At 44.2% G+C, this 24,986-nt stretch overlaps 1 protein-coding gene across 7 annotated transcripts in view; it reads right to left on the minus strand.

Annotated features, from left to right (window-relative positions):
- LOC123773049 (G-protein coupled receptor GRL101) overlaps nt 1-2,196 on the minus strand; it is a 119,334-nt gene extending 117,138 nt beyond the window's left edge. For 6 of the 7 annotated variants that reach the window (XM_069315260.1, XM_069315257.1, XM_069315255.1 and 3 more), the window contains exon 1: nt 2,059-2,176. The gene's annotated coding sequence lies outside the window, so the exon portion shown is untranslated. Of the gene's footprint in view, nt 1-2,058 lie in introns of all 7 variants that reach the window. The other variant, XM_069315256.1, reaches the window with a different exon arrangement.
- Between the last annotated feature and the right edge of the window lie 22,790 nt (nt 2,197-24,986).

Genomic DNA, 24,986 nt, shown 5'->3' on the forward strand with positions numbered 1-24,986 from the left:
AATATACTGTTGCTCATCCAATATTCTTTTTAATACATTGTCAATGAATACTGTTACATAAACTTAGTATTGATTTTTCAACACTTATTTTCACACGTCTTCAGGTTGCTAGATGCATTTTTAATATTTCCTTTCTTTCTTAAATTTTGTGACGTAGTTTAATTTCATCATATGGTTCTATAATAATATATCCGAAAGGCTTAATTGCTGTCTGTTCGCTATGCACTTGAACACTGATGAACGGAGCAAAATCAAACTTTATGTGGCAGTCACTCGATGTATCTGGAGTTCCAGTTCCTTAATCGTCCCTCGAGCAATGAGTGTTTCATTTTTTTCATAGCAATAGCTACGTTTAAAGATTTTGCAAGTCACACATGCCACGATACAGAAAATCAATTCTTGAAATCCCAGGCTTTGGGGGGTACTCTGCGGTCATAACTTATGATTTTAGGTTCTGGATTGACTTTTAGAGGCTGCGCTCCCGAGAACCGGCTGGGCTCATAGTGGATGTTACAGTGGTGGACATTGTGTTGTGGAGAGTATAATGAATGAAACACTGCTTTTTGTTGGGATTTAATAGTGGTGACCATATGAAGATTCAACCAACGAAATTCAAATTTTTGTGGGAACTCAGTGAGGGGGGGGGGGGGAAGGGGTGGTTCAATTCGTACACAAGATGGTTCGACAAAGCTCCATTGTCAAAACCTTATATAATATTAGGTTTTGATGTATTAGCTTAGGCTAGGCTGTGCTAGGCTCGATTGGATTAGGTCATGTTCATTTGTGTTACTTTAGTTAACGTATGGTAGGTTTTAAAATTCGTTAGTGAACTATCATGTGTACTGTGTACAATGTGATCTATGTCCCTCTGGGGGTCCAAGACCATTTCATAGTTAATGTTACATTGACGTAGACCGTGTGAAGTGCAAATGTAGCACTACAAAAATACAAATAATAGAATTAAGATCGTTCTTATAATATCCACAGAGAGTAGATATAACAAATACATACCTATTGTGCATGTCCCTAAACCTGCCTTAATTGACTGATCCCGCAACTCTGCCCTCTGATCTATACCACAGCCGGCTCATGAGTTTTGTGTAAGTGAAATCATCTATGTTTGAATTTACCCACGTTGTTTAGTTCAAAAGATTGACACAGAAACAAAGAAGAGAAAGACGAATAATAAACTAAAGAAAGAAAAATTAAACAGAACATATTTAATAACTTGTCAACCTTCATTTAACTATTTTTAAAAATAAATTAACAACTATTTTCTCAGTCTAACTCCAGGGGGAGGAGGTTAGTGTAAATATATACCTCATTGGGACCTCTGAGGAACGTTTGTAATTCAGGCTGCTACATGTGTTAAAAACAAGGCCAAGTTTAACAAATCACGACATAAATAATGCTGATTTTTACTGGTAAAATATGTCGAAAATGAAGCCTCGTGCAACTGATGCTCGCAATTAAAATTCAACGGTAGGATCAGGATTGTATTATTTGATTTATATATACAAGAGTTCTTACATTCTTTAAATCACTAGCACGCTTTACGCTTACCGTAATCTACATATCATTCTTAACATAACGTGAACATGGCGCCTAACTTGGTTGAAATACGACGTCTAACGTACCCTACATACCACGCGTATTGTAACCTACATACGACGCCTAGCGTCGACTACATACCACGCCTAACGTAACGCACATATGAGGCCTCCCCATCAGCAGCTGCCTGGTCCAGAAATATTAGTGGTAGGTAAATATGGAGGGCGTGGTGTACACATCGGGGCTTGGTTTGAGCACATTTGGAGTTGGGTATACACAGGGAAGGTAGCGAGTGCATGGTGTACACGTGATGGGCGTGGGGTGTACATGAGGATTAGTCTGTGAACTTGGGGAGGAACGTGTACACATGGGAAGCAAAGGATTTGCCCGGGGCTTGGGTTGAAATCCTTTGCGTGAGTAGCGTATGGTGAACGAGGTGTACTTATTTTGTGAATGGTTAGCATAGTACACTCTTGAAGACGTACAAATGAAGCGCAAGTAATTTACCGGGTTTTACACTTGAAGAACGATAATATACACGTTGAGCAAGAGGACGTAAATATGAAGTACACACGGGCCACGTGGGGCGTACAGGTGTCTGCGAGGAAGTCTGGAGGTACACCACCTTCCCTCACGCTCGCCGAGCTTCGACTGACAGTATGGCGCCGGGACTGCCAGCCGACCTGCGCCTCCTAGTACCCAGCTGGACTTATAATATATTGGTTCTCTCTACATGCCCTCGCTGTTTTCAGTGCGTTGTGTTACCCATGTAATTCTGTCCATATGTATGTCGTAATGTTACCCATCTCAGTGTAGTTTGCAGTTTTACCCAAGTTTGTCCGCGTTTCTCATAGTAATATTGTACAGGTTGATATGTTCATCTTGTTAGTGAATATATCACAACTCATTCCTTGAGTGCACATTCCGCCACTCATCCTTCTAGAGTACCTCGTCACCAAAACAAAGGACCAGTGGGCTCACGATGTATATGAACAAAAACATACACTAACAAATTTGGCAACACTGCGTATTTTGAATATTTCCATATCTAACCGTTAACAGCTAAACTCGAGATTTGTTTCATTCATTTCCTGCCTAAATCACAGTAACGAGAACTCTTTACTGAACCATTTCTTGGCATAACTACGCATAAACCCTCAATAAATAATCAAAATGATTTAAATTTGAGAAAAGTTTCTTATTGCATGATACAAATCATGTCTCGCGTCAGCTGGTTGCCAGATGTGTACTGATTAATTAAAGCTAGCGATACTATTTTTCAATCATCCTCTGAGCGAAAATATATCTATGAGAACAACTAGTTGATTCGTCATTTGTAATCAACTCCTGTTATATTAAGAAATTATATTTTCAAAATGTTATCCTTATAAAATTTCAGCCAATTCGGCATACACAAGTAAATACTACGTTGGCCTTAATTGCTTGTTTTGCTTGCCTATAGATATAAATGACATTTATTATAATAATGTGTAACATAATATATTCTAAAATTATCCAAAGTTAACATTGCGGATTTTTTCTAAAACCCCTTCAACCCCATTGAGGCACCGTCCCTATTTCCGAGTAATGAAGATAGACAGCCGTAAGGGAAGGAAATTTTTCGGAAATATGAAATATAGTTATATTTCAGTAGTTATATTTCGGACAGCACGCCTAATAGCAGGCGGGCTGTCCGCCTTGCTGACACAGTGTGTGCGTGTGTTTGGTTACCTTACTTTGAGGTTACCTTGAGGTGCTTTGGGGCTTAGCGTCCCCGCTGCCCGGTCGTCGACCAGGCCTCCTCGTTGCTGGACTGATCAACTAGGCTGTTGGACGCGGCTGCTCGCAGCCGCGTTCAACTGTATAAACTAGCTTCACAATTGTATAATTGTGAAACTATATTGTATAAATTTTATAAACTAGCTTCACAAGATTGTCACTTGCTTAGCTAAACGAACTATGGGGTTCGGTTCCTACACCGATTATGTAACTCTGTAACTCATCTTGGAGTAGTCTTCCCAGCACTGGATCTTCTAACATCTGCAGTCTGATGCTTAGTAGATGTTTAATAGATGTATATTCAGGGCCTAATGGAGTACCTAAATTGTTTGGTCATGCGGTGGACAGTGGTTTGCTGCTCTTCTTATATACCTTGTTGTACTAATTATGATTTTTACATGTTTGTTTACTATAAGGTATATAGAGGTACTTAGGGTATAAGTGTAGTATATAGGTACTAAGGTATAGGTACAAAAGGTATAAGAGGTACTTACGATATAAGTGTAGCTGAATGTTGGAGCTAAGGACACGGAACCTTCTCAGCCTGCCTGGGCTGCTTTGCTTTGTTTATCCTTATAAAGGATAAATCCTTTTTTTTACCTAACCGCTTGGGCTGAACGGTAGAGCGACGGTCTCGCTTCGTACAGGTCGGCGTTCAATCCCCGACCGTCCAAGTGGTTGGGCACCATTCCTTCCCCCCCGTCCCATCCCAAATCCTTATCCTGACCCCTTCCAAGTGCTATATAGTCGTAATGGCTTGGCGCTTTTCCCCTCATAGTTCCCTTCCCTTATCCTGTCTTTTAAGTGATTTTTGATTCCTGTTCTATTGATCTTTAATATTATTATTCTGCCTGAATTCGTATGATGAATTCAGTTGTTGTCAAGGATAATGGGCTCTGGGTTTGGTTTTGTAATGTATATTGCAGGCGTTGAGTCACAATAACGTGGCTAAAGTATTTTGACCAGACCACACACTAGAAGGTGAAGGGGCGACTTGCACCATTATCAAGTCGCACAATTGACTTAAGAATGGTCCAGGACGGACCGAAACGTCGTCGTCCCTTTACCTTCTAGTGTGTGGTCTGGTGCATTGTATATTATTTGGAAATTTAGTTTGTTGGTACTTATATGCCATTGGTTCTGACAAAGTCGTTTATAACAATGTTACCCTGGTTTTATAGGCCAGTGACGTCTTTGATTGCCCTCGTTGGTAGATTATTCGATCACCCACCTGTTCTCCCCACCCCTCCTCCCCTCGCCCACCTCATCTCCCTATCCCACACCCCTTTTCCGGCCCCATTCCTCAATCTTACCCCCCCCCCCACCTCCACCCTCACCCACCGCATTATCCCCCATAAATTTTACCACTTATCTCTCTCATTCTTCTGGCTTTAAAGCCTCTCTCTTTCTTGCTCCTCTCCTGTCTTTGTCTTTCGCCTCGGAAAACTTCCCTCTTCTCCTCTACCTTGATCTCCTCCATTATTCGCTTTTAATAACAATAATTCATTGTGTCGGGGACAGAAAGCCAGAGTGTATTCATAGACGTTGGGCTTTTATCGTCCCCCCCCCCCCCCCACCCCTCCCCGAGGCGAATTACATACCCCGCCCAGGATACAACCCCACAACAGGCTGACTAACTCCTGAGTACCTACTTACTGCTAAGTGAACAGGACCATTTGGTGAAAAGAAATGTGCCCAAGCATTTCTGTCCCGCCCGGGATTCGAACCCTGAATTCTCGATTGTGCGTCGAGAACGAATCCGACTGTACTACCAGGACCCTTCGGGTTTATCTTTCACCCTCTTGGACTTTTTTTTCCCTCGCCTTCTATAAGTTCTTTTCTTCCTCTCACCCTCTATAATTTTTTTTCATTTTCTCACTCATCTCTATTTCTTTCTCCCACCTATATTCTTCCTCTCACCTTCTCTATTTTTGTTCTCTTTTTTTCACTCTCTCATCAAAGCCTCCCGACCCATGGAGGTCAAAATTGTATCACTATAGCCCTAAATGGCCACAAATTTTCTCATGAAAAATACAAAAAAGTTTTATGTTGATCAGACGGTAACATAAACATAAACGAATTATTTGGTAGAGTTAAATTTCACTTATGAGGATTTAGCGGTAATCTTCATGTGGTTCATTCTTAACTGAAGTCAAATAGAGATCCACGAGTCTGTCTGGTTCTCTTTGTCTGCATGTTTTGTCATCTTTTTCTTAATATTTATATGTATGTTAATTTTTGTATATTTCTATTTGTATGATCGGTCACCGGTCTATAAACTACTACTACATAATAATAACTACTACTACATAATAAACTACTACATTTTAACGGGGCCGAGGTAGGGAGGGCCGGACAGAGTTGAACAGGACTAAATGTCCTGTTCTCTGTCCTGACCCCTAAATGTACAAGAATGTAACAACTCTTGTATATCTCAAAAATGTCAACCCATGTCTTGCTTTTTTTTTAAACAACGCTGTTTGTTAACTTGTACAACTGATGATTTCTACCATGTTCCACCCCTTTTTTTATTCCTTTTTAAACACAATTTATACCTAATCCCAATTACTATTAAGTTTTACTCTTAAGTTATTTTTCCCCCCACACTTTGCCCGAAACGCTGCGCGTATTAGTGACTTTAGGTATTGTATGTACTAACTCTATCTATAAATCCAACTTTATGTTTGCAAATCTTAATATATATACTTTTCCTGAATAAAAAATTTGAATATGAATTTGATTTTGAAATTTGAATTTGAATTTGACTCGAGGACAGGTAGGCCAGAAGAAATGTAGTTAAGTTATACATCGCAACGGAAGGATAAGAGAAAACGTGTCAAAGAAAACTTAAAATCAGGGGATCCTTGAGTAAAAGGTATAATTAGAGGCAAACTAAAGACTCAAGCAAAATAAATACTTGGATAATTAACCAATATACATTGCTAGCGACAGAGGAACCATGCTATAAGTCAACAACACTGTACTCTGTAAATATTGTACTCTGTTATGATCTCGCATACACCAGTATGACGAGTATATGTTATGATCATACTTTATTGTGAACTAATGCAGCGTAGCGTAGTATCACTATTATTGTGGCTATATTATTTGACATACTCTTATGTGTATACATTATTAAGGCCGATGTATTATTGTATATGACATGACTTAAGTATCACTGTAGGTATTATACATATATGCATGACATGTATCACTGGCGTATGTACTAATATATATTTATTAATAGGATATTAAGTGCAGTAGCCTACTGTCACTTTATTAAAATTTGATATACTTTGTATTGTGAGGATATATACTAATAGGCAGTGTTTTGAGATTATGTTGTGTATATTATATTTTACTTGTATTATGGTATAACTATGTATTGATGAATATTGTATTAGGGAAGAGTGCTAACGGTTGACTTGGCTTAATTCTTTTGAATCATCTTTATCCTTGCCGGCTAAGGATAAGGATGGGGGTGGGTGGGAAGTATTCTTACTTGGTAATACTTACCAAGTAATACTTGGTAAGTATTACCAAGTCTGGGAGATGGAAATTCTTTATAAATTATTTTATTTTTCATTGTGTGCCTATATACTTATATTATGAGTTATATATCTTGTTACTCATTAGTTCGGTGTATGCTCAAGGCCCCATTAACTTGCAAAATGTTCTGATATGAGTTATAATGTTTGAAAGAGATGTGACGGTTAAGTTGCTGAGTTGACTCCGCTGTGTACTGCGGCCTCGGCGCACGTCGCCAGCTCACTGGTTGAGGGCGGATGCACTCGGTCCGACTCCTGTTCTTTGGTGGAATTATTGGTATATTAACCCTGTCTTCATATTGATGTAACTAAGAGTACTGTATGGTGATGGATCACGACTAACCAAAGTGTTCTTCTTTTTTGGGAGCTTTGTGTGACAGGTGGTAGGAGACTTTATTTTGTATTAGCAGTTTTATGAATCTGCATGGACGTACCTAGGCCCATCCTTCATGGGGATGTAGAGTGGTCGGTAGCTGAGGACTTTATTGTGATTTTGAGTGTTCTGATTGAGACTGACTCCTCCCCCACTTCATTGATTATGTGTCACCTTTATACTGTGTTCATGTCTTTGAGCATACTAGGAACTACTGTGCTACTGCGCTAGGAGGGAGCTAGTGTCAGCTAGGCCTTTGATTTGTGCTATTACTAATATGATTATCCCGAAGAACTTTGATAAAAACTATTTTTTATTTTGTTCTTGAGGAACAGTTGTACCGGATTTTACACAATTTCCCCATGCACTCGAGTCGTCAATTGTGTTTGTGTCTGAGAGGCTGCAAGATCCAAGTAAGTTCAGTAGAACTTCTGGTTGCAATTCTTTTACCATGTCGTAGCTCAGTCGATTAAGGCAGCGTCTGGGATGCTCTCGGACGTAGGTTCGAAACCTCGTCACGGCCCTTGTGTATTTGTTCAGTCACAGACATATGTAAAGATACATGTTTAAAGATACAAGTCTCTGGAAATTGAAAGTGTTCCACCAGATATTCGAAGATGAAGCCTACGAGCTAATATCCTTCCTATCCGCAAAGCACTTATAGGAAAGATGTCATGGCAGAGGTTCCTTGTTGGTGAAGGTTAAGCTGGCATGCCAGGGGTGCTTCCCACCTTCATATTGCGGCGACCTGCCTCCACCCTTCCCTCCTGGTCCTACCCACTGTGACCCCTCATGCTGGTCCCACCCATATACACCTTACACGCTTCCACCTCAAACCAACGTCACAATCTCCTCTTTAGAAGTGTGTCCCACTAGCACATAACAGCCACAACAGCGGCTGTAAAGTGTCATCTGTGGCGTGAAACCTTCACAACCACCCTTGTTGCGGGAGCAGGCCGGTGCTGGCAGTAATTTAGTATGCAAATGACGTTGATACCGCCTGGTCGCTGCTTCTCGCTGGTAGAGACAAATTAGCAAACTGTGTTCGTCAGGCTGCCTCTTCTTAGTGTGTGGATCAAAATAGATTATGGTAAGATTGTAGTATATGTTATGTTGAAGTTTGAAAACTAAGTTTTGAATCAAGTTTGCTAGCTTGATTTTATATCAGATTCACACTAATGGTTGCTAGCTTGTTTTGAGTGAGGTCCTCATTGTGTATGAAGTATAGAATGATAGCGTCCAACTCACTGGTGTATGAAGCGAGGCATGACGTCTCTACCACGCGTGTGTGGCGGCCATTACGTCTCCGACCACACACTCTTGATGTGTTTACTTTAATTATATATTAAATTTACTTTAATTATCTTATTATGTGGTTGGGTTTTTAGTTCGGTATCGTTTTTCGTAAACATAATTTTCAGATTCATTTATGCTTTTTGCGAATTTAATACGATTTAAAGTGTATTTTTCTTGTGCTTAGACGCGTTACCGTGCGGAGCGGGTTTGTTACAGTATGAATTAACCGGTTGTTACCATGATAACCGGTCTAGTTACCGTGAGGTGCGGTTGTCTCATCGTATGCACCGGCATTATTACCGTGTGGATTAGTCTTCTCCAACCTCCCCGGAGGTCAAACTACCAGCCCCTCACACCACTTACATCGTAACAAGTTTCTCCTCTACGATTACCTGCCTACTAATTAGCCCAAATTTCCGCCATATTTCTTGATATAATAATCGGCTTTTGCCTTCCTTCGTTGGCTGTTTCATTAAAAACATTATTTAAAGTGAGTAAATTTCACTCTGTTGTTGCCAATCCAGAGAAGTTAAGTCACCTGTGTGGGGCATAACTTTCGTGCAATGAGGGGGCAAAAGTAGCACTCTTGACCGTGTTGCCAGACTTGGCAACTGTGACCACGAACCAATTCCCGTCACCATCATCTTTTCCATCAGCATTTCAGCAGCAATAGAAATATTTTATAAACAATAATAATAATAATAATAATATTAATAATAATAATAATCGTGTTTATCATGTTGTGTTTCTGAATTGGCAGTATTACCAGGCACTGCCACAATGTACTCAGGTGCCATGTGACTGTGGCACCTGTATGTCACAATTACAAATAAATGGCAACATTATCTGAGTGGCGCACAATATCATGGTGTTCTGTTGTAAACCAAAATCAAATATTATACTCAGCAGTTTTGTCGATTGCGGCCAGTTGCCACGGCTCGCCATATTCCCCGCACCTCCCCGGGATGGGGAATTACGGCACCAACAATGGAAAATAGCGAGGCCAGAGAAGATCTATAAATTTCGACCATATCTTCTCCTAATGCTTATCGACGGAGCTACATGAATCACTTAACTGAGCGACTTTGTAAAGTGAATAACTCAAGTCAAACTGGAGCGTTCCAGAGACAAGAGCGCTTCTTGTCCATGGCCAAATTAAGTTGGTCATGTGCTGTGCTCCCTGGTGGCGGGTTGTGCTCCCTGGTGGCGGGTTGTGCTCCCTGGTGGCTGGTTGTGCTCCCTGGTGGCGGGTTGTGCTCCCTGGTGGCTGGTTGTGCTCCCTGGTGGCGGGTTGTGCTCCCTGGTGGCGGGTTGTGCTCCCTGGTGGCGGGTTGTGCTCCCTGGTGGCTGGTTGTGCTCCCTGGTGGCTGGTTGTGCTCCCTGGTGGCTGGTTGTGCTCCCTGGTGGCGGGTTGTGCTCCCTGGTGGCTGGTTGTGCTCCCTGGTGGCGGGTTGTGCTCCCTGGTGGCTGGTTGTGCTCCCTGGTGGCGGGTTGTGCTCCCTGGTGGCTGGTTGTGCTCCCTGGTGGCGGGTTGTGCTCCCTGGTGGCGGGTTGTGCTCCCTGGTGGCGGGTTGTGCTCCCTGGTGGCTGGTTGTGCTCCCTGGTGGCGGGTTGTGCTCCCTGGTGGCTGGTTGTGCTCCCTGGTGGCGGGTTGTGCTCCCTGGTGGCGGGTTGTGCTCCCTGGTGGCGGGTTGTGCTCCCTGGTGGCTGGTTGTGCTCCCTGGTGGCTGGTTGTGCTCCCTGGTGGCTGGTTGTGCTCCCTGGTGGCGGGTTGTGCTCCCTGGTGGCTGGTTGTGCTCCCTGGTGGCGGGTTGTGCTCCCTGGTGGCGGGTTGTGCTCCCTGGTGGCGGGTTGTGCTCCCTGGTGGCGGGTTGTGCCCCCTGGTGGCGGGTTGTGCTCCCTGGTGGCGGGTTGTGCTCCCTGGTGGCGGGTTGTGCTCCCTGGTGGCGGGTTGTGCTCCCTGGTGGCGGGTTGTGCCCCCTGGTGGCGGGTTGTGCTCCCTGGTGGCGGGTTGTGCTCCCTGGTGGCTGGTTGTGCTCCCTGGTGGCGGGTTGTGCTCCCTGGTGGCTGGTTGTGCTCCCTGGTGGCGGGTTGTGCTCCCTGGTGGCTGGTTGTGCTCCCTGGTGGCGGGTTGTGCTCCCTGGTGGCTGGTTGTGCCCCCTGGTGGCGGGTTGTGCTCCCTGGTGGCGGGTTGTGCTCCCTGGTGGCGGGTTGTGCTCCCTGGTGGCGGGTTGTGCTCCCTGGTGGCGGGTTGTGCTCCCTGGTGGCGGGTTGTGCCCCCTGGTGGCGGGTTGTGCTCCCTGGTGGCGGGTTGTGCTCCCTGGTGGCGGGTTGTGCTCCCTGGTGGCGGGTTGTGCTCCCTGGTGGCTGGTTGTGCTCCCTGGTGGCGGGTTGTGCTCCCTGGTGGCTGGTTGTGCCCCCTGGTGGCGGGTTGTGCTCCCTGGTGGCGGGTTGTGCTCCCTGGTGGCGGGTTGTGCTCCCTGGTGGCGGGTTGTGCTCCCTGGTGGCGGGTTGTGCCCCCTGGTGGCGGGTTGTGCTCCCTGGTGGCGGGTTGTGCTCCCTGGTGGCGGGTTGTGCTCCCTGGTGGCGGGTTGTGCTCCCTGGTGGCGGGTTGTGCTCCCTGGTGGCGGGTTGTGACCCCTGGTGTCTGGTTGTGCTCCCTGGTGGCGGGTTGTGCTCCCAGGATAAAATTTCAGCTTTAAGTTTGTCGATCTCGGTCTTTATCGAAAGAGAGAGCTCTCTGAAAGCCTGGGAAGAAATCGTATCCATCATTAAATAAACATTGTTAAAAAGACAGCCCACGTGTCCTTAACAATCCGTCCATCATAACAACAGACAGTCTTCGGGCCCTGAACAACCCTTCCATTAGAAGAGTGTCATGGGCAAAAGGACTCTTATTTTCCCGTCTGTGTGATCTTTAAGTTGTGTTTAGAGCAGGTTTTGCTAAAGATTAATACTCCAAATTCAGTTTAGAATTTACGGCATTTTAGAATTCGTCTTGACGAATTTACGGCATTTTAGAATTCGTCTTGACGTTCGTGGACACAAGATCTGCATCCATTGCTACGAAAACGCTTATTTAGAACATCAGAATACTAACGTATCACCACAAATTCCGCGACCGAAAGACTTGTATGAGATATATTGCTTTTTAGTGGTTATATGATGAAATAATTTGATTAAATGAGCTTCGTTTGATAATAATGATTTGGATAAGGTAAGTTATATTAACTTAGGATACCTAATTGCTAATTATGTGAAGTTATTCGTACAATTTTGTTCTATTGTTTAACCTGGAGTCTTGACAAAAATGGCCGCTTGTTCAGCCCATCCTCCTAAAATGCTAGTACTTATAGAAACTATTTGGTCGAAAGTACCAATATGTACTGTTGGACCTGCCTAAAAATTAAACTTTTGTACTATTAGTTTTGTAAACAAAAATCATCCAAACCTAAATATTTCTAGGCCTAGCATAACACATGTGCTAACTATATTAAGCCAAATAAAGCATATACTGGTCCCAGGATTGTTTGGGCAGGTTAGGTTAGATTAGTTTTTATGTGCATTTCCAAGCTAATAGATTGTCATTTGGGCTAATTGAATAATGCAAAATGTGAACTTTTGGGGGTTCAAAGGTACATATTTGAACGTCTGATCAAATACTTGATAAAAGAATAAAATCATTTTAGCAGGCTGGACTGTCTTATTTTGTGGGTTTCAATATATATGCTGAGTGAAGAGAACTTGATATGCGCAGTTTTTTACTATACAATAATTTTTAATTTTTTAAAAGTGACAAATATTTGCTTTCGTTATGAAAGATACATTAAATAATATTTTGATAGAAAAGTATATTAGGCAACGTCACCTCATCTAACTATTCAGATAATGTGAGTAATAATTGTGAGCATTAAAAATCACTAATTTTAAAACCAATTATATCTATTGAACGCAATAAGTAAATCAATTAACTAATCTACTTTGAAATTCTTATACTAAAATTTTTAATTTACATAAGTATTTAATTCAGACTTTATTGTCTTTGGAAGATCTTTGAAGAGCGAGTGACTGTGGGAGAGTGGAGACCTGAAGCCCTGAGAGTTCCCTGACTGGTTGACAGTCATCACTAACCAACAGAAAACAGAATCCCGTCATAACACCGTCAATTAATCGATTTATGAGGCTTCTCAAAACAAATACCCGTCCCCCTTTCACCTCCGGTATAATTTCCTCTCCATAACAGATAATATAATAATATAATAGCCTCTGCAACCTCCCCTTCCACACACACAAACTCCCATGATTTATTATTCTACATAAAAGATTCAAGCCTCTGCTTTCCTTGATTGATGTCTCTTTATAACAGGCACCTTCCCGGGGTTATCCCGCCCTGGGCACCCGCCCTGGGTGGCTAAACCCCCCGCCCTGGGTAGGAGGGCCGCCCTGGGTGACTGGGCCGACCTGGGTGCTGGGCCCCCGTGAGTGCTGGGCCCCCGTGGGTGCTGGGCCCCCGTGGGTGCTGGGCCGCCCTGGGTGGCTGGGCCGCCCTGGTTAAACGGACGGCAGCATAAAAAAGTGTGTCGTAATTACTCATGTTTCCGATCACTGATTTTTCGCTGGAAAAAAATGATGGATTACAGCATTTATATGGAAATGAGAACGCTACACACTGAAACTGGTGAGATACGTAGCGTTCTTTCCTCAACTATTCGCTCACTGCGCTTTTCCTATATATTTCGGTCATTCCCCCGACACCTTTGATCTCTAATATATCACTATAGGTGTGTTTAGCTTCCTCTTGACCCGACTGATTATATTTTCCTTCACACGAGGTTATGCGCTCCATGGAGGCAAGATTATAACTGTTTTCAATAACCTCTTCACTAATACAATGAAATAGGATCAGTTTCCACTTTGGAATTTTTCCCTTGTATATTGTAATAATTGTGATAATATATATATTTTTACTTAATTTTTCATTATGGAAAATAATTTCAGCAAATAGATGTTTCCAGTGCATGATATAGGCTCCAGAGACTCAACGTTGTGTGGATAGAGGATATCGAGGATAACAGGATAGAGGATAACAACTCCTGTGGTCTGGGAAACAACGAAAACAACCTTAGATTCGCCCTGAAATGAGTTAGACATTACTTAGTGTCATCTTCAGTGTTTCTCAACTTATGTTCTAGACACCCAACCCACATTTCTGGAAGTCATGGAATTGTCGATATTTTCGGTCTATCCTGGACCATTATTATGTCGTGTAATGGGTAAATTAAATTTATAAGGTAAGGGAGTGAGGTGATAGGCAAGAAGGTCTAAGAATAGAAGTAAGGTAAAAGGTATAGGAAATAGGTTTGAAGTGTAGGAAAAGGTTGAAGTATGAGAATATTTGGAAATAATATTTCTAATATTATATACGTCTTCCTTATTCCCATATTTCAAACCTATTCCTTTGACTCTTATCTCACTCCTAACCTCATCCTCTCACTCTCTAACGTCACATATTTACTTTCTCTACATCTCTTTAACCATAACTCGACTTGATACGATCCAGGACGGACCGAAACTTCGTCAATTACTTTATTTTGAGACAGGTGGGTTGGGTGTAAAATGTTCAGCCTCGTTGTTGTGACTGTCTCCATAGTTTGTGTGCTGATCCAAATGTTGAACTGCCTAACCTAATTAACAGAACATAATAAGAAAAATGAATATAATCATCAATAGATGAGCGCATTTGTATTTTTATATAAAACTTTGACGGTGAAGTAACAGGTTAAGTCATAGAGAGTGAAATGTGAGTCGAGAAGTCCATAGGCTTAATGTATCATAGGTGATGCTAAAAAAATCCCCATCACACAGGATGGTTAGTCATACAGAGGCATGTGATAAGCGGTCTGCATCCGGAGTCTGACAGTGCAGACCGCTTATCACATGCCTCTGTATGACTAACCATCCTGTGTGATGGGGATTTTTTAGCATCACCTAGTTAGCTTTTTTGACACACTGTACTCCACTTCATATAGTCTAGGGTAGCTGCACTAATGCAGATTTACCTAATGTGTTAAAAAAAAAAAAAAATGTCTTCTACTTTTTTTAACTATATGACCCATGTACACTCTTTGTCACTATAATGCGCAGAGCTTTCCAAGTAGTTCACAACTTATTCCTGTAATGGCGGCTGGAAACGTGCAGTCAATTCATCCGCGTTAGTATAGTTTGAACAATGAACTCTCGACCAGTGTAAAATGTGGATTGGGGATAAGATGACTACAAGATTAATGTGAACTATGCTTGTAGATGACAGGCCCGTGAGGCACTTATGTATACAGGCTCCTTGGGTGTTGAATTATTTGTTCTCTGAGGAGGTGAGCATTTTGGAACCAGGATAATGAACCTGGAAATATCCAAGCAGAGCGGTAATAGTTCCAGCCCTGTGTCCAAATAAAACACACACACACACACACTGTATATAATAATGAACTAAAGACAATCCCTCTACAATCCAAGCACACACTCTGCTCTTCACATATATTTCACTGAGAAAATACTGCCATTATTTTGGTCCTTTGCTGATATCAACCAATTCAGGAACAAATTCACTTGACAGCGTCCTCTTTCACGCGAGTGCGTGTCCAATTTGTCCGCCTGATGGACTCAGCATCAATATCACTTTCATCAAACTGCTTCCATCAGTCTTCCGGTTGTTCTTCTTCCTTCCATCCCATTCATCCATCCTCTTGTTCCTATCTCCACTTGTACATCCATCCCTTTGTTCCTTCAGTCACTTCATCTTTCCACCACTGGTTCTTCTGTCCACTGGTTCATCCGCTCATTTGTTTCTTTAGGGACTTGTCATCAATATAACTCGCCATTGAGTTATAGTTATTAATTTTTTTGACCACTGTTTAATGTCGGGGAAACAGTTAACCTGACCGGTGGTGAATAGTTAATTTGTTTGTTGGTGAACCGTAAATATTGTTGGTTGTGGAGAGGTACTGTGGCAGGTGGTGAAGGGATATGGTTGGTGATGAGAGGCAGTGTGGTGACGTCTGTGAGGCGCTCGTCCAGCCGTCACCACACCCCCCTCAGCTCCCAGGGCCTCGCGGCGGTCATATGGATGTGTTCTGTATGTTGCTGTTGTGTACACACTCCACGCTTCTCCACCCTCTCTTCCTCTCTCATGACCACTCCTCACACTCTCTCTCTCTCTCTCTCTCTCTCTCTCTCTTCCTCTCTCATGACCACTCCTCACTCTCTCTCTCTCTCTCTCTCTCTCTCTCTCTCTCTCTCTCTCTCTCTCTCTCTCTCTCTCTCTCTCTCTCTCTCTCTCTCTCTCTCTCTCTCTCAGTCTCTCTCTCTCTCTCTCTCTCTCTCTCTCTCTCTCTCTCTCTCTCTCTCTCTCTCTCTCTCTCTCTCTCTCTCTCTCTCTCTCTCTCTCTCTCTCTCTCTCTCTCAGTCTCTCTCTCTCTCTCTCTCTCTCTCTCTCTCTCTCTCTCTCTCTCTCTCTCTCTCTCTCTCTCTCTCTCTCTCTCTCTCTCTCTCTCTCTCTCTCTCTCTCTCTCACGTTTTTCATTATTATTGTTTTTCCAATTTGTGGTTCTTGAGAAACTTTTACAGAACAAGTTGTGCTTGTCTTGTGGGGCACCAGGGTCGCATCCCACAGCTGGCACTGCCTCACACTCCACAGCTGGCACTGCCTCACAGCCCACAGCTGGCACTGCCTCGCACCCCCGTTTTTTTACATGATGCCTCGATAGGGTAAGCGCGTTGCATCAATCCGTACGTCTCTAGTTAGGCAAGACGGTTGCATTTTTTACGGAGTGAGAAATCGAGAGACTGATCAGTCATGAGGGGACAGTTACCTGTGTGAGAGGAGGGAGGAAGCATTGTTACATTACCATATTCAGCGCTTATGTTAGAAAAGAGATTCGTAATTTTAAGCCTATTATAGAAATTAGAATATAAATTGCATTTGGTGATTATTATACATACGATTGGGTAAACACGCACGCACACACACACACACACACACACAAACACACACACAGGCTGACTCCATACACAGTTTCAAGTGTAGATATGATAGAGCCCAATAGACTCAGGAATCTGTACACCTGTTGATTGACGGTTGAGAGGCGGGAACCAAAGAGCCAGAGCTCAACCCCCGCAAACACAACTAGGTGAGTACACACACACACACTTCTGTCTTTTTGTTGGAAGACAGAAGAGTTAAGGGGGACATGATCACCACATTCAAGATTCTCAATGGAATCGATAGGGTAGATAAAGACACGCTATTTAACACAAGGGGCACACGCACTAGAGGACACAGGTGGAAACTGAGTGCGCAAATGAGCCACAGAGATAATAGAAAGAACTTTTTTAGTGTCAGAGTGGTTGACAAATGGAATGCATTAGGAAGTGATGTGGTGGAGGCTGACTCCATACACAGTTTCAAGTGTAGATATGATAGAGCCTAATAGGCTCAGGAACCTGTACATCTGTTGATTGACGGTTGAGAGGCGGAACAAAAGAAACAAAAGCTCAACCCCTCAAGCACAATTAGGCGAGTACAATTAGGTGAGTATACACACACACCCACACAAATGAGCCACAGAGACATTAGAAAGAATTTTTTCAGTGTCAGAATAGTTAGTAAATGGAATGCACTAGGAAGTGATGTGGTGGAAGCTGACTCCATACACAGTTTCAAATGTAGATATGATAGAGCCCAGTAGGCTCAGAAATCTGTACACCAGTTGATTAACAGTTGAGAGGCGGGACCAAAGAGACAAAGCTCAACCTCCGCAAGCACAACTAGGTAAGTACACACACACACACACATAGACTTACAAACAATATTCCTAATAAGAGAGGCTATAACGAAACAACGCAGGTACAGGGAATGGTAAATCTTTCTACCACACAAGATTTATATATACACACTTACATATATATATCGTCACCCTTCTAAAGATGTATTATTAAATATGAAAGTACTTAAGGAAATTCCTGTTACAATTCTTCCTCAGTGTTCTGACACTGTCATATATATATATATATATATATATATATATATATATATATATATATATATATATATATATATATATATATATATGTATATATATATATATATATATATATATATATATATATATATATATATATATATATATATATATATATATATATACATATATATATATATACATTCAAAGAAACATAATTCTTCATGTTTTCCAGTCTGTTGGAATTAATAACTTTGATTCTATTAGAATATTTTTAACTACTGAAGAAGAGGGAATCAATTTCATTATAGAATCACCGTCGACCCTACTCCTAAATTCCTGGTACTTGGTTCCCCTGGTTCCGGGCTTCCCGGTACCTCGATCCCCGGTGCTTGGCTTCCCTGGCTCTAACCACCGCCATAGCTGATTACACAATGGCCAAAAATCATTAAGATATATTTCTCATACCTTAAAAACAACTTTCTTTCATGTGTTGCTCTATGATCGCTCAATAACACCTAAGTATCATTATGGTGGGCCCGGGATGTGAAGTATGGCAGAGAACGCAACAATATGAAATCGATATGATAAATTTTTAAATTACAGGTGACTATTGGCGGGGGCGGGGCGGCGTTTTGGCGGTCTTTTCAGAGTCCGGATGCGACCATCAGTTGACGATGGGTATCAGAGTGGGGCGGTCGCATTTCGATGCCCCGCTGTCTGGAAAGTGTTTTTATAACATTGTGCGTGTGCGTGTTTAGTTGTTAATTACTTGTGATTCCGTAATGAAGAGTATCGCTGTAGTTAATACTTCTAGTGACAAGATTTAGCGAGGACCACGTGGCCGACGGCAGCGTCACACAGGTGAGCAGGCAGACATGTCTTGTTATAAACCTTTGTCAGGAAGATATGTAACGGCAAGTGTTCCTGTGACTAAGCAGGTGTGTCACACCTGCACCTGACACACCGTGTCAGGTGAGGCACCGCCGGGCCAGGTGTAACACCGCCGGGCCAGGTGTAGCACCGCCGAGCCAGGTGTAGCACCGCTGGGTCAGATGTAGCACCACTGGATCAGATGTAGCACCGCCGGGCCAGGTGTACCATCGCCGGGCCAGGTGTAGCACCGCCGGGCCAGGTGTAGCACCACCGGGCCAGGTGTAGCACCGCCGGGCCAGGTGTAGCACCACCGGGCCAGGTGTAGCACCACTGGGCCAGGTGTAGCACCGCCGGGCCAGGTGGAGCACCGCCGGGCCAGGTGGAGCACCACCGGGCCAGGTGTAGCACCGCCGGGTCAGGTGTAGCACCACCGGGCCAGGTGTAGCACCACCAGGCCAGGTGTAGCACCACCGGGTCAGGTGTAGCACCGCCGGGCCAGGTGTAGCACCGCTGGGCCAGGTGTAGCACCGCCGGGCCAGATGTAGCACCGCCGGGGCAGATGTAGCACCGCCGGGGCAGGTGTAGCACCGCCGGGCCAGATGTATCACAGCGGGGTGATATATATTTCTCATACCTTAAAAGCAACTTTCTTTCATGTGTTGCTCCTTGATCGCTCAATAACACCTAAGTATCATCCTTGGTGAACCAGGGATGCGAAGTATGGCAGAGGACGCAACAATATGAAATCGATACGATAATTTTTTAAATTACAGGTGACTATTGGCGGGGGCGGGGCGGCGTTTTGGCGGTCTTTTCAGAGTCCGGATGCGACCATCAGTTGACGATGGGTATCAGAGTGGGGCGGTCGCATTTCGATGCCTCGCTGTCTGGAAAGTGTTTTTATAACATTGTGCGTGTGCGTGTTTAGTTGTTAATTACTTGTGATTCCGTAATGAAGAGTATCGCTGTAGTTAATACTTATAGTGACAAGATTTAGCGAGGACCACGTGGCCGACGACAGCGTCACACAGGTGAGCAGGCAGACACGTCTTGTTATAAACCTTTGTCAGGAAGATATGTAACGGCAAGTGTTCCTGTGACTAAGCAGATGTGTTACACCTGCACTAGACACACCGCGTCAGGTGAGGCACCGCCGGGCCAGGTGCTGCACCGCCGAGCCAGGTGTAGCACCGCTGGGTCAGATGTAGCACCACTGGGTCAGGTGTAGCACCGCCGGGCCAGGTGTAACACCGCCGGGCCAGGTGTAGCACCGCCGGGCCAGGTGTAACACCGCCGGGCCAGGTGTAGCACCGCCGGGCCAGGTGTAGCACCGCCGGGCCAGGTGTAGCACCGCCGGGTCAGGTGTAGCACCGCCGGGCCAGGTGTAGCACCGCTGGGCCAGATGTAGCACCGCTGGGTCAGATGTAGTACCGCTGGGTCAGATGTAGCACCGCCGGGCCAGGTGTAGCACCGCCGGGCCAGGTGTAGCACTGCCGGGCCAGATGTAGCACCGCCGGGCCAGGTGTAGCACCACCGGGCCAGGTGTAGCACCGCCGGGCCAGATGTAGCACCGCCGGGGCAGATGTAGCATCGCCGGGCCAGATGTATCACAGCGGGGTGATATATATTTCTCATACCTTAAAAGCAACTTTCTTTCATGTGTTGCTCCTTGATCGCTCAATAACACCTAAGTATCATTATGGTGGGCCAGGGATGCGAAGTATGGCAGAGGACGCAACAATATGAAATCGATACGATAAAGTTTTAAATTACAGGTGACTATTGGCGGGGGCGGGACGGCGTTTTGGCGGTCTTTTCAGAGTCCGGATGCGACCATCAGTTGACGATGGGTATCAGAGTGGGGCGGTCGCATTTCGATGCCTCGCAGTCTGGAAAGTGTTTAATAGCCTTGTGCGTGTGTGTGTTTAGTTGTTAATTACTTGTGATTCCGTAATGAAGAGTATCGCTGTAGTTAATACTTCTAGTGACAAGATTTAGCGAGGACCACGTGGCCGACGGCAGCGTCACACAGGTGAGCAGGCAGACATGTCTTGTTATAAACCTTTGTCAGGAAAATATGCGACGGTAAGTGTTCCAGTGACTAAGCAGGTGTGTCACACTTGCACCTGACACACCGTGTCAGGTGTAGCACCGCCGGACCAGGTGTAGCACCGCCGGGCCAGGTGTAGCACCGCCGGGCCAGGTGTAGCACCGCCGGGCCAGGTGTAGCACCGCCGGACCAGGTGTAACACCGCCGGGCCAGGTGTAGCACCGCCGAGCCAGGTGTAGCAGCGCCGAGCCAGGTGTAGCACCGCCAGACCAGGTGTAGCACCGCCGGGCCAGGTGTAGCACCGCGGGGCCAGGTGTAGCACCGCCGGGCCAGGTGTAACACCGCCGGGCCAGGTGTAGCACCGCCGAGCCAGGTGTAGCACCGCTGGGTCAGATGTAGCACCGCTGGGTCAGATGTAGCACAGCTGGGTCAGATGTAGCACCGCCGGGACAAATGTAGCACCGCCGGGCCAGGTGTAGCACCGCCGGGCCAGGTGTAGCACCGCTGGGTCAGATGTAGCACCGCTGGGTCAGATGTAGCACAGCTGGGTCAGATGTAGCACCGCCGGGACAGATGTAGCACCGCCGGGCCAGGTGTAGCACCGCCGGGCCAGGTGTAGCACCGCCAGGCCAGGTGTAGCACCGCCAGGCCAGGTGTAGCACCGCCGGGCCAGGTGTAGCACCGCCGGGCCAGGTGTAGCACCGCCGGGCCAGATGTAGCACCGCCAGGCCAGCTGTAGCACCGCCGGGCGAGGTGTAGCACCGCCAGGCCAAGTGTAGCACCGCCGGGCCAGGTGTAGCACCGCCTGGCCAGGTGCAGCACCGCCGGGCCAGGTGTAGCACCGCCGGGCCAGGTGTAGCACCGCCGGGCCAGGTATAGCACCGTCAGGACCGGTGGAGCACCGCCGGGCCAGATGTAGCACTGCCTGGCCAGGTGTAGCACCGCCGGGCCAGGTGTAGCACCGCCGGGCCAGGTGTAGCACCGCTGGGTCAGATTAGCACCGCTGGATCAGATGCAGCACCGCTGGGTCAGATTTAGCACCGCTGGGTCAGATGTAGCACTGCTGGGTCAGATTTAGCACCGCCGGGCCAGATGTAGCACTGCCAGACCTCTCACAATCCTTGTTCCTTCCTAACCCGTCTTGTGTAGCTTAATGTTAAGAATAATCCAAGAATGCCCTGCTGCTTGACACGGCTGTTCTGTAGTACCGTGAGAATAAGTGAACGCTCCAGTGCGCGGCTTTACTGGTACTCTCGTCTGGGTAATGATCGCGTCATAGAAATCTCTACACTTGATGAAGCAGTGATTAGTACTGATAATGGTGAACTGTAACATAGCACACCTGAGACAAGAGTCCCGTAGGTGTATCGTAAAACGTTCTTTAGGCTAGGCACATATATAATGACTTTGGGTTAGTATAAATTGAGGTTGCCTTATATGATCCAATAGGCCTAATGTAGTTTCTTTTTTACTTATGTAGTTTCCACCTGCACACTAGGAAATACATTTTGTTCTCATCATTGTAGGAATAAAAAATAATAATAAGTATATTAGCTGATTTCATTTTAATATTGTATGAGCGCTAGCTATTTCATTCGTATTGTTAATTGTACTCGCGATTCACATGTTTCCGAAAATAAAGTAAATTCAAGGGAATGTTATAGTTATATAGGAAATAAAATAACTGGATGTGGCTTTTGGTCCTATTGACCCCTCAGAAGACGCCAGGAGGTTCTGAGGTTCTGTGAATCTATACGAGGCTACGAGTCAACTAACATAGCTTCAGGTCTGAATGAGGTGTTATACCTGTTACCTATCGTACGTTACGGCTCGTGATCCTACAGCAGCCAAACTTTAATAAGTCTAGGGATACGACACAACTGCTGTTCTCAATAGCGAATCACCAGTATAACCCCTTAATAAGTACTGAGCACAAAATAGAATCTTCATAGGACTGAAGAATAAAGATACTAAGTATATATATATAATTTATATTAAATAAATCTCAAAGGCAAACAGATGATTATATGGTCACAATATATCACATTAAAAATATCACTGTAACTTCCAGACATTAAATCAATACTAAGAATAATTATATGGCTAGAATAAAAGAATGACTTAACTCCAACAAGTGTTATCTCCCCGGTTTCTGCTCAGCTACTGAACTCTCGCTCTGTCGCCACCCACATTCTCACCTCCCGTCTGCCTCATCCCAGGATGAGGGATGGAAACTAAGGACTTTTTAATATTATAAACTAATTGAACAACCACTTGTTCTCAAAACACATAAGACTGCAAGTTACATATAATAGTTACTTACAAAATATATAAGTATAATGACACCTGTTTAATTACAGTATATAAAACATTTCCTAACTAAATAAAAGTGACAACTGGAACTCTCAAACTGAACAGGTCCAGCTTTCCCGTATCAATCAAGTAATAGACGTGTGCAGAGACAACCGCTCTCCTGTCCACTGACGCTGCCAAACCATACGACAATTTACCCAAAACACAATGTGTGTACATATACATGCAATGATAAAATAAAATAATATTTATTTTAAATTTATATACGTATTCTGCTAGGAGTACGTAACACTTCCACCTCCAAGAAAAAAAATGCAATAGATTGAAGATCCATGGCATTTTTTCAAAGTAAAATGTATGACACTTGAGATTTATGGTATTAATTACACCAAACATGTATAAGTAATTAGAACACATCTCTGGACAAAAATGAAAACACTCCAAATATAGTTTTACAGGAAACTCAGAAATTTCAGTCTTATGACTATGTTCTACATATGTGTCACTGGAGTATGCAAATTTATCTCTCCAAGGGACTATCTCATTTATTTCACTTTGTTTTAGATCATATTTCACACTCCTATCTACAACAGTATCATTAGAAGCATGAATAGAATTGTCAATAAAGGTAGCTGCTTTCACACAGTTATCATGGCAATTTTGCTTTTCATATGTTTCTACTATTTCTTCAAGATCAGTTTCATTTTTCCATGTGATTCCTTTTCCACATGGTGAATTTTCCCAAGATAGCCTCGATTTTCCATTACTCCCTTTTTCTGGAGCTGAACTGCTTAATTGAAGCAGGCTGTATGTTGAGTTGAGCTGGGACTTCTCCTGGGTATGCTCTGACACAGACATCTGCTCATCACTCTTGATCCTCTGTGGAACACATACTCTCGCCCAATGGATACTAAAATTAGAGAAAGTAGCATTAAACCTCACAATTATGCATAAAACTTTCCCATTCATAGAACCTTCCGAAACACAAGACACCGACTTATCAAACCTTTGACCTTCCAACCAAGAAATACAACCCAAGATAAGTGCAAAGACTACCTGATCGAACTGACTCAGATGATCCATAAGGAACACAGAAATCAATTGCCTCATAACTCTGTCATAACGATCAGTGAAAGAAAACAGGCATATGCCTAGGCACCATATCTCAATCATAACTCTCAAAACAAGTTCACACCCTCTGATGGTGAACTTGAACACAACACCCACATTCATCAACCGTCTAGTCTTCCAAGAGACTAAATAAAACATGCCGAAAACTTTACAACCTTCACCATCACTTCCCAAGTGATTTACGTCTGATGACAACCAATCAACCAAGAGGTTTAAGGGTCTGAACATCTTGAAGATGAACAGCAGATTACCTGGAAAACGCCCAAGGACAATCTGAAACCCTTCACAATAATTAACTCTAGGTAGGATAACCTTATCCTCCAACTTGAATTGCACACCTGGAGCCTCAAACATCTGCTCCCCAGTATGATTTAATCTTTCACCCACAATATGACTCTGAAAGTCAACTCCAATATGACTCTGAAAATCACCACACTTGAGTGGAACATACACTTTTATCACTCGTGCATCAAAATTACCTGGATCTGAATATAGAGACACTGCTCTAGCATAACTCACCACTTCCTCAGAACTGGATGCACAACCTACTTGAGTAAACTCTCTCTGCTCCACCACAAGGCTTGACAAAGATGTCCCACAGTCCATTACTTCACAAGAAAATGGCTCCTGCAGAATAAAAGTAGATTTCAACATCCTACACACACTCTGACTCAATGTACACAATGAGAAATACGTCCTCCACATAGAATAAGAATCACAACTCCTCAACTTAGATCCAATTGCTGCTTTACCACTCTTAATGATTTTACCAAAATTTCCTCCCATGACTTCTGGAGCTGCTTGGAGTACTGTCTGCTCACAATCAACAATATCACTACCAAGCTGGGTCACATCCTCACAGACAACTGAAGAGGGAGGCTCAATGGGTCTCCATCTACTCAACAGAAGCTGATCCTCTGGCTGCTTTCCCACACTCTCCAAAACTGGATCTACAGTACAGACTGTCTCCTTGCTTCTCTCTGAAATCTTAGGGTCAGTTCTACTCAAAGCACATAAATGAAGGGAATCTGAAGCGAGCGGGCAAGTAACAG

Source organism: Procambarus clarkii, chromosome 81 (assembly GCF_040958095.1).
Source record: "Procambarus clarkii isolate CNS0578487 chromosome 81, FALCON_Pclarkii_2.0, whole genome shotgun sequence".
NCBI classification, from domain to species: domain Eukaryota; kingdom Metazoa; phylum Arthropoda; class Malacostraca; order Decapoda; family Cambaridae; genus Procambarus; species Procambarus clarkii.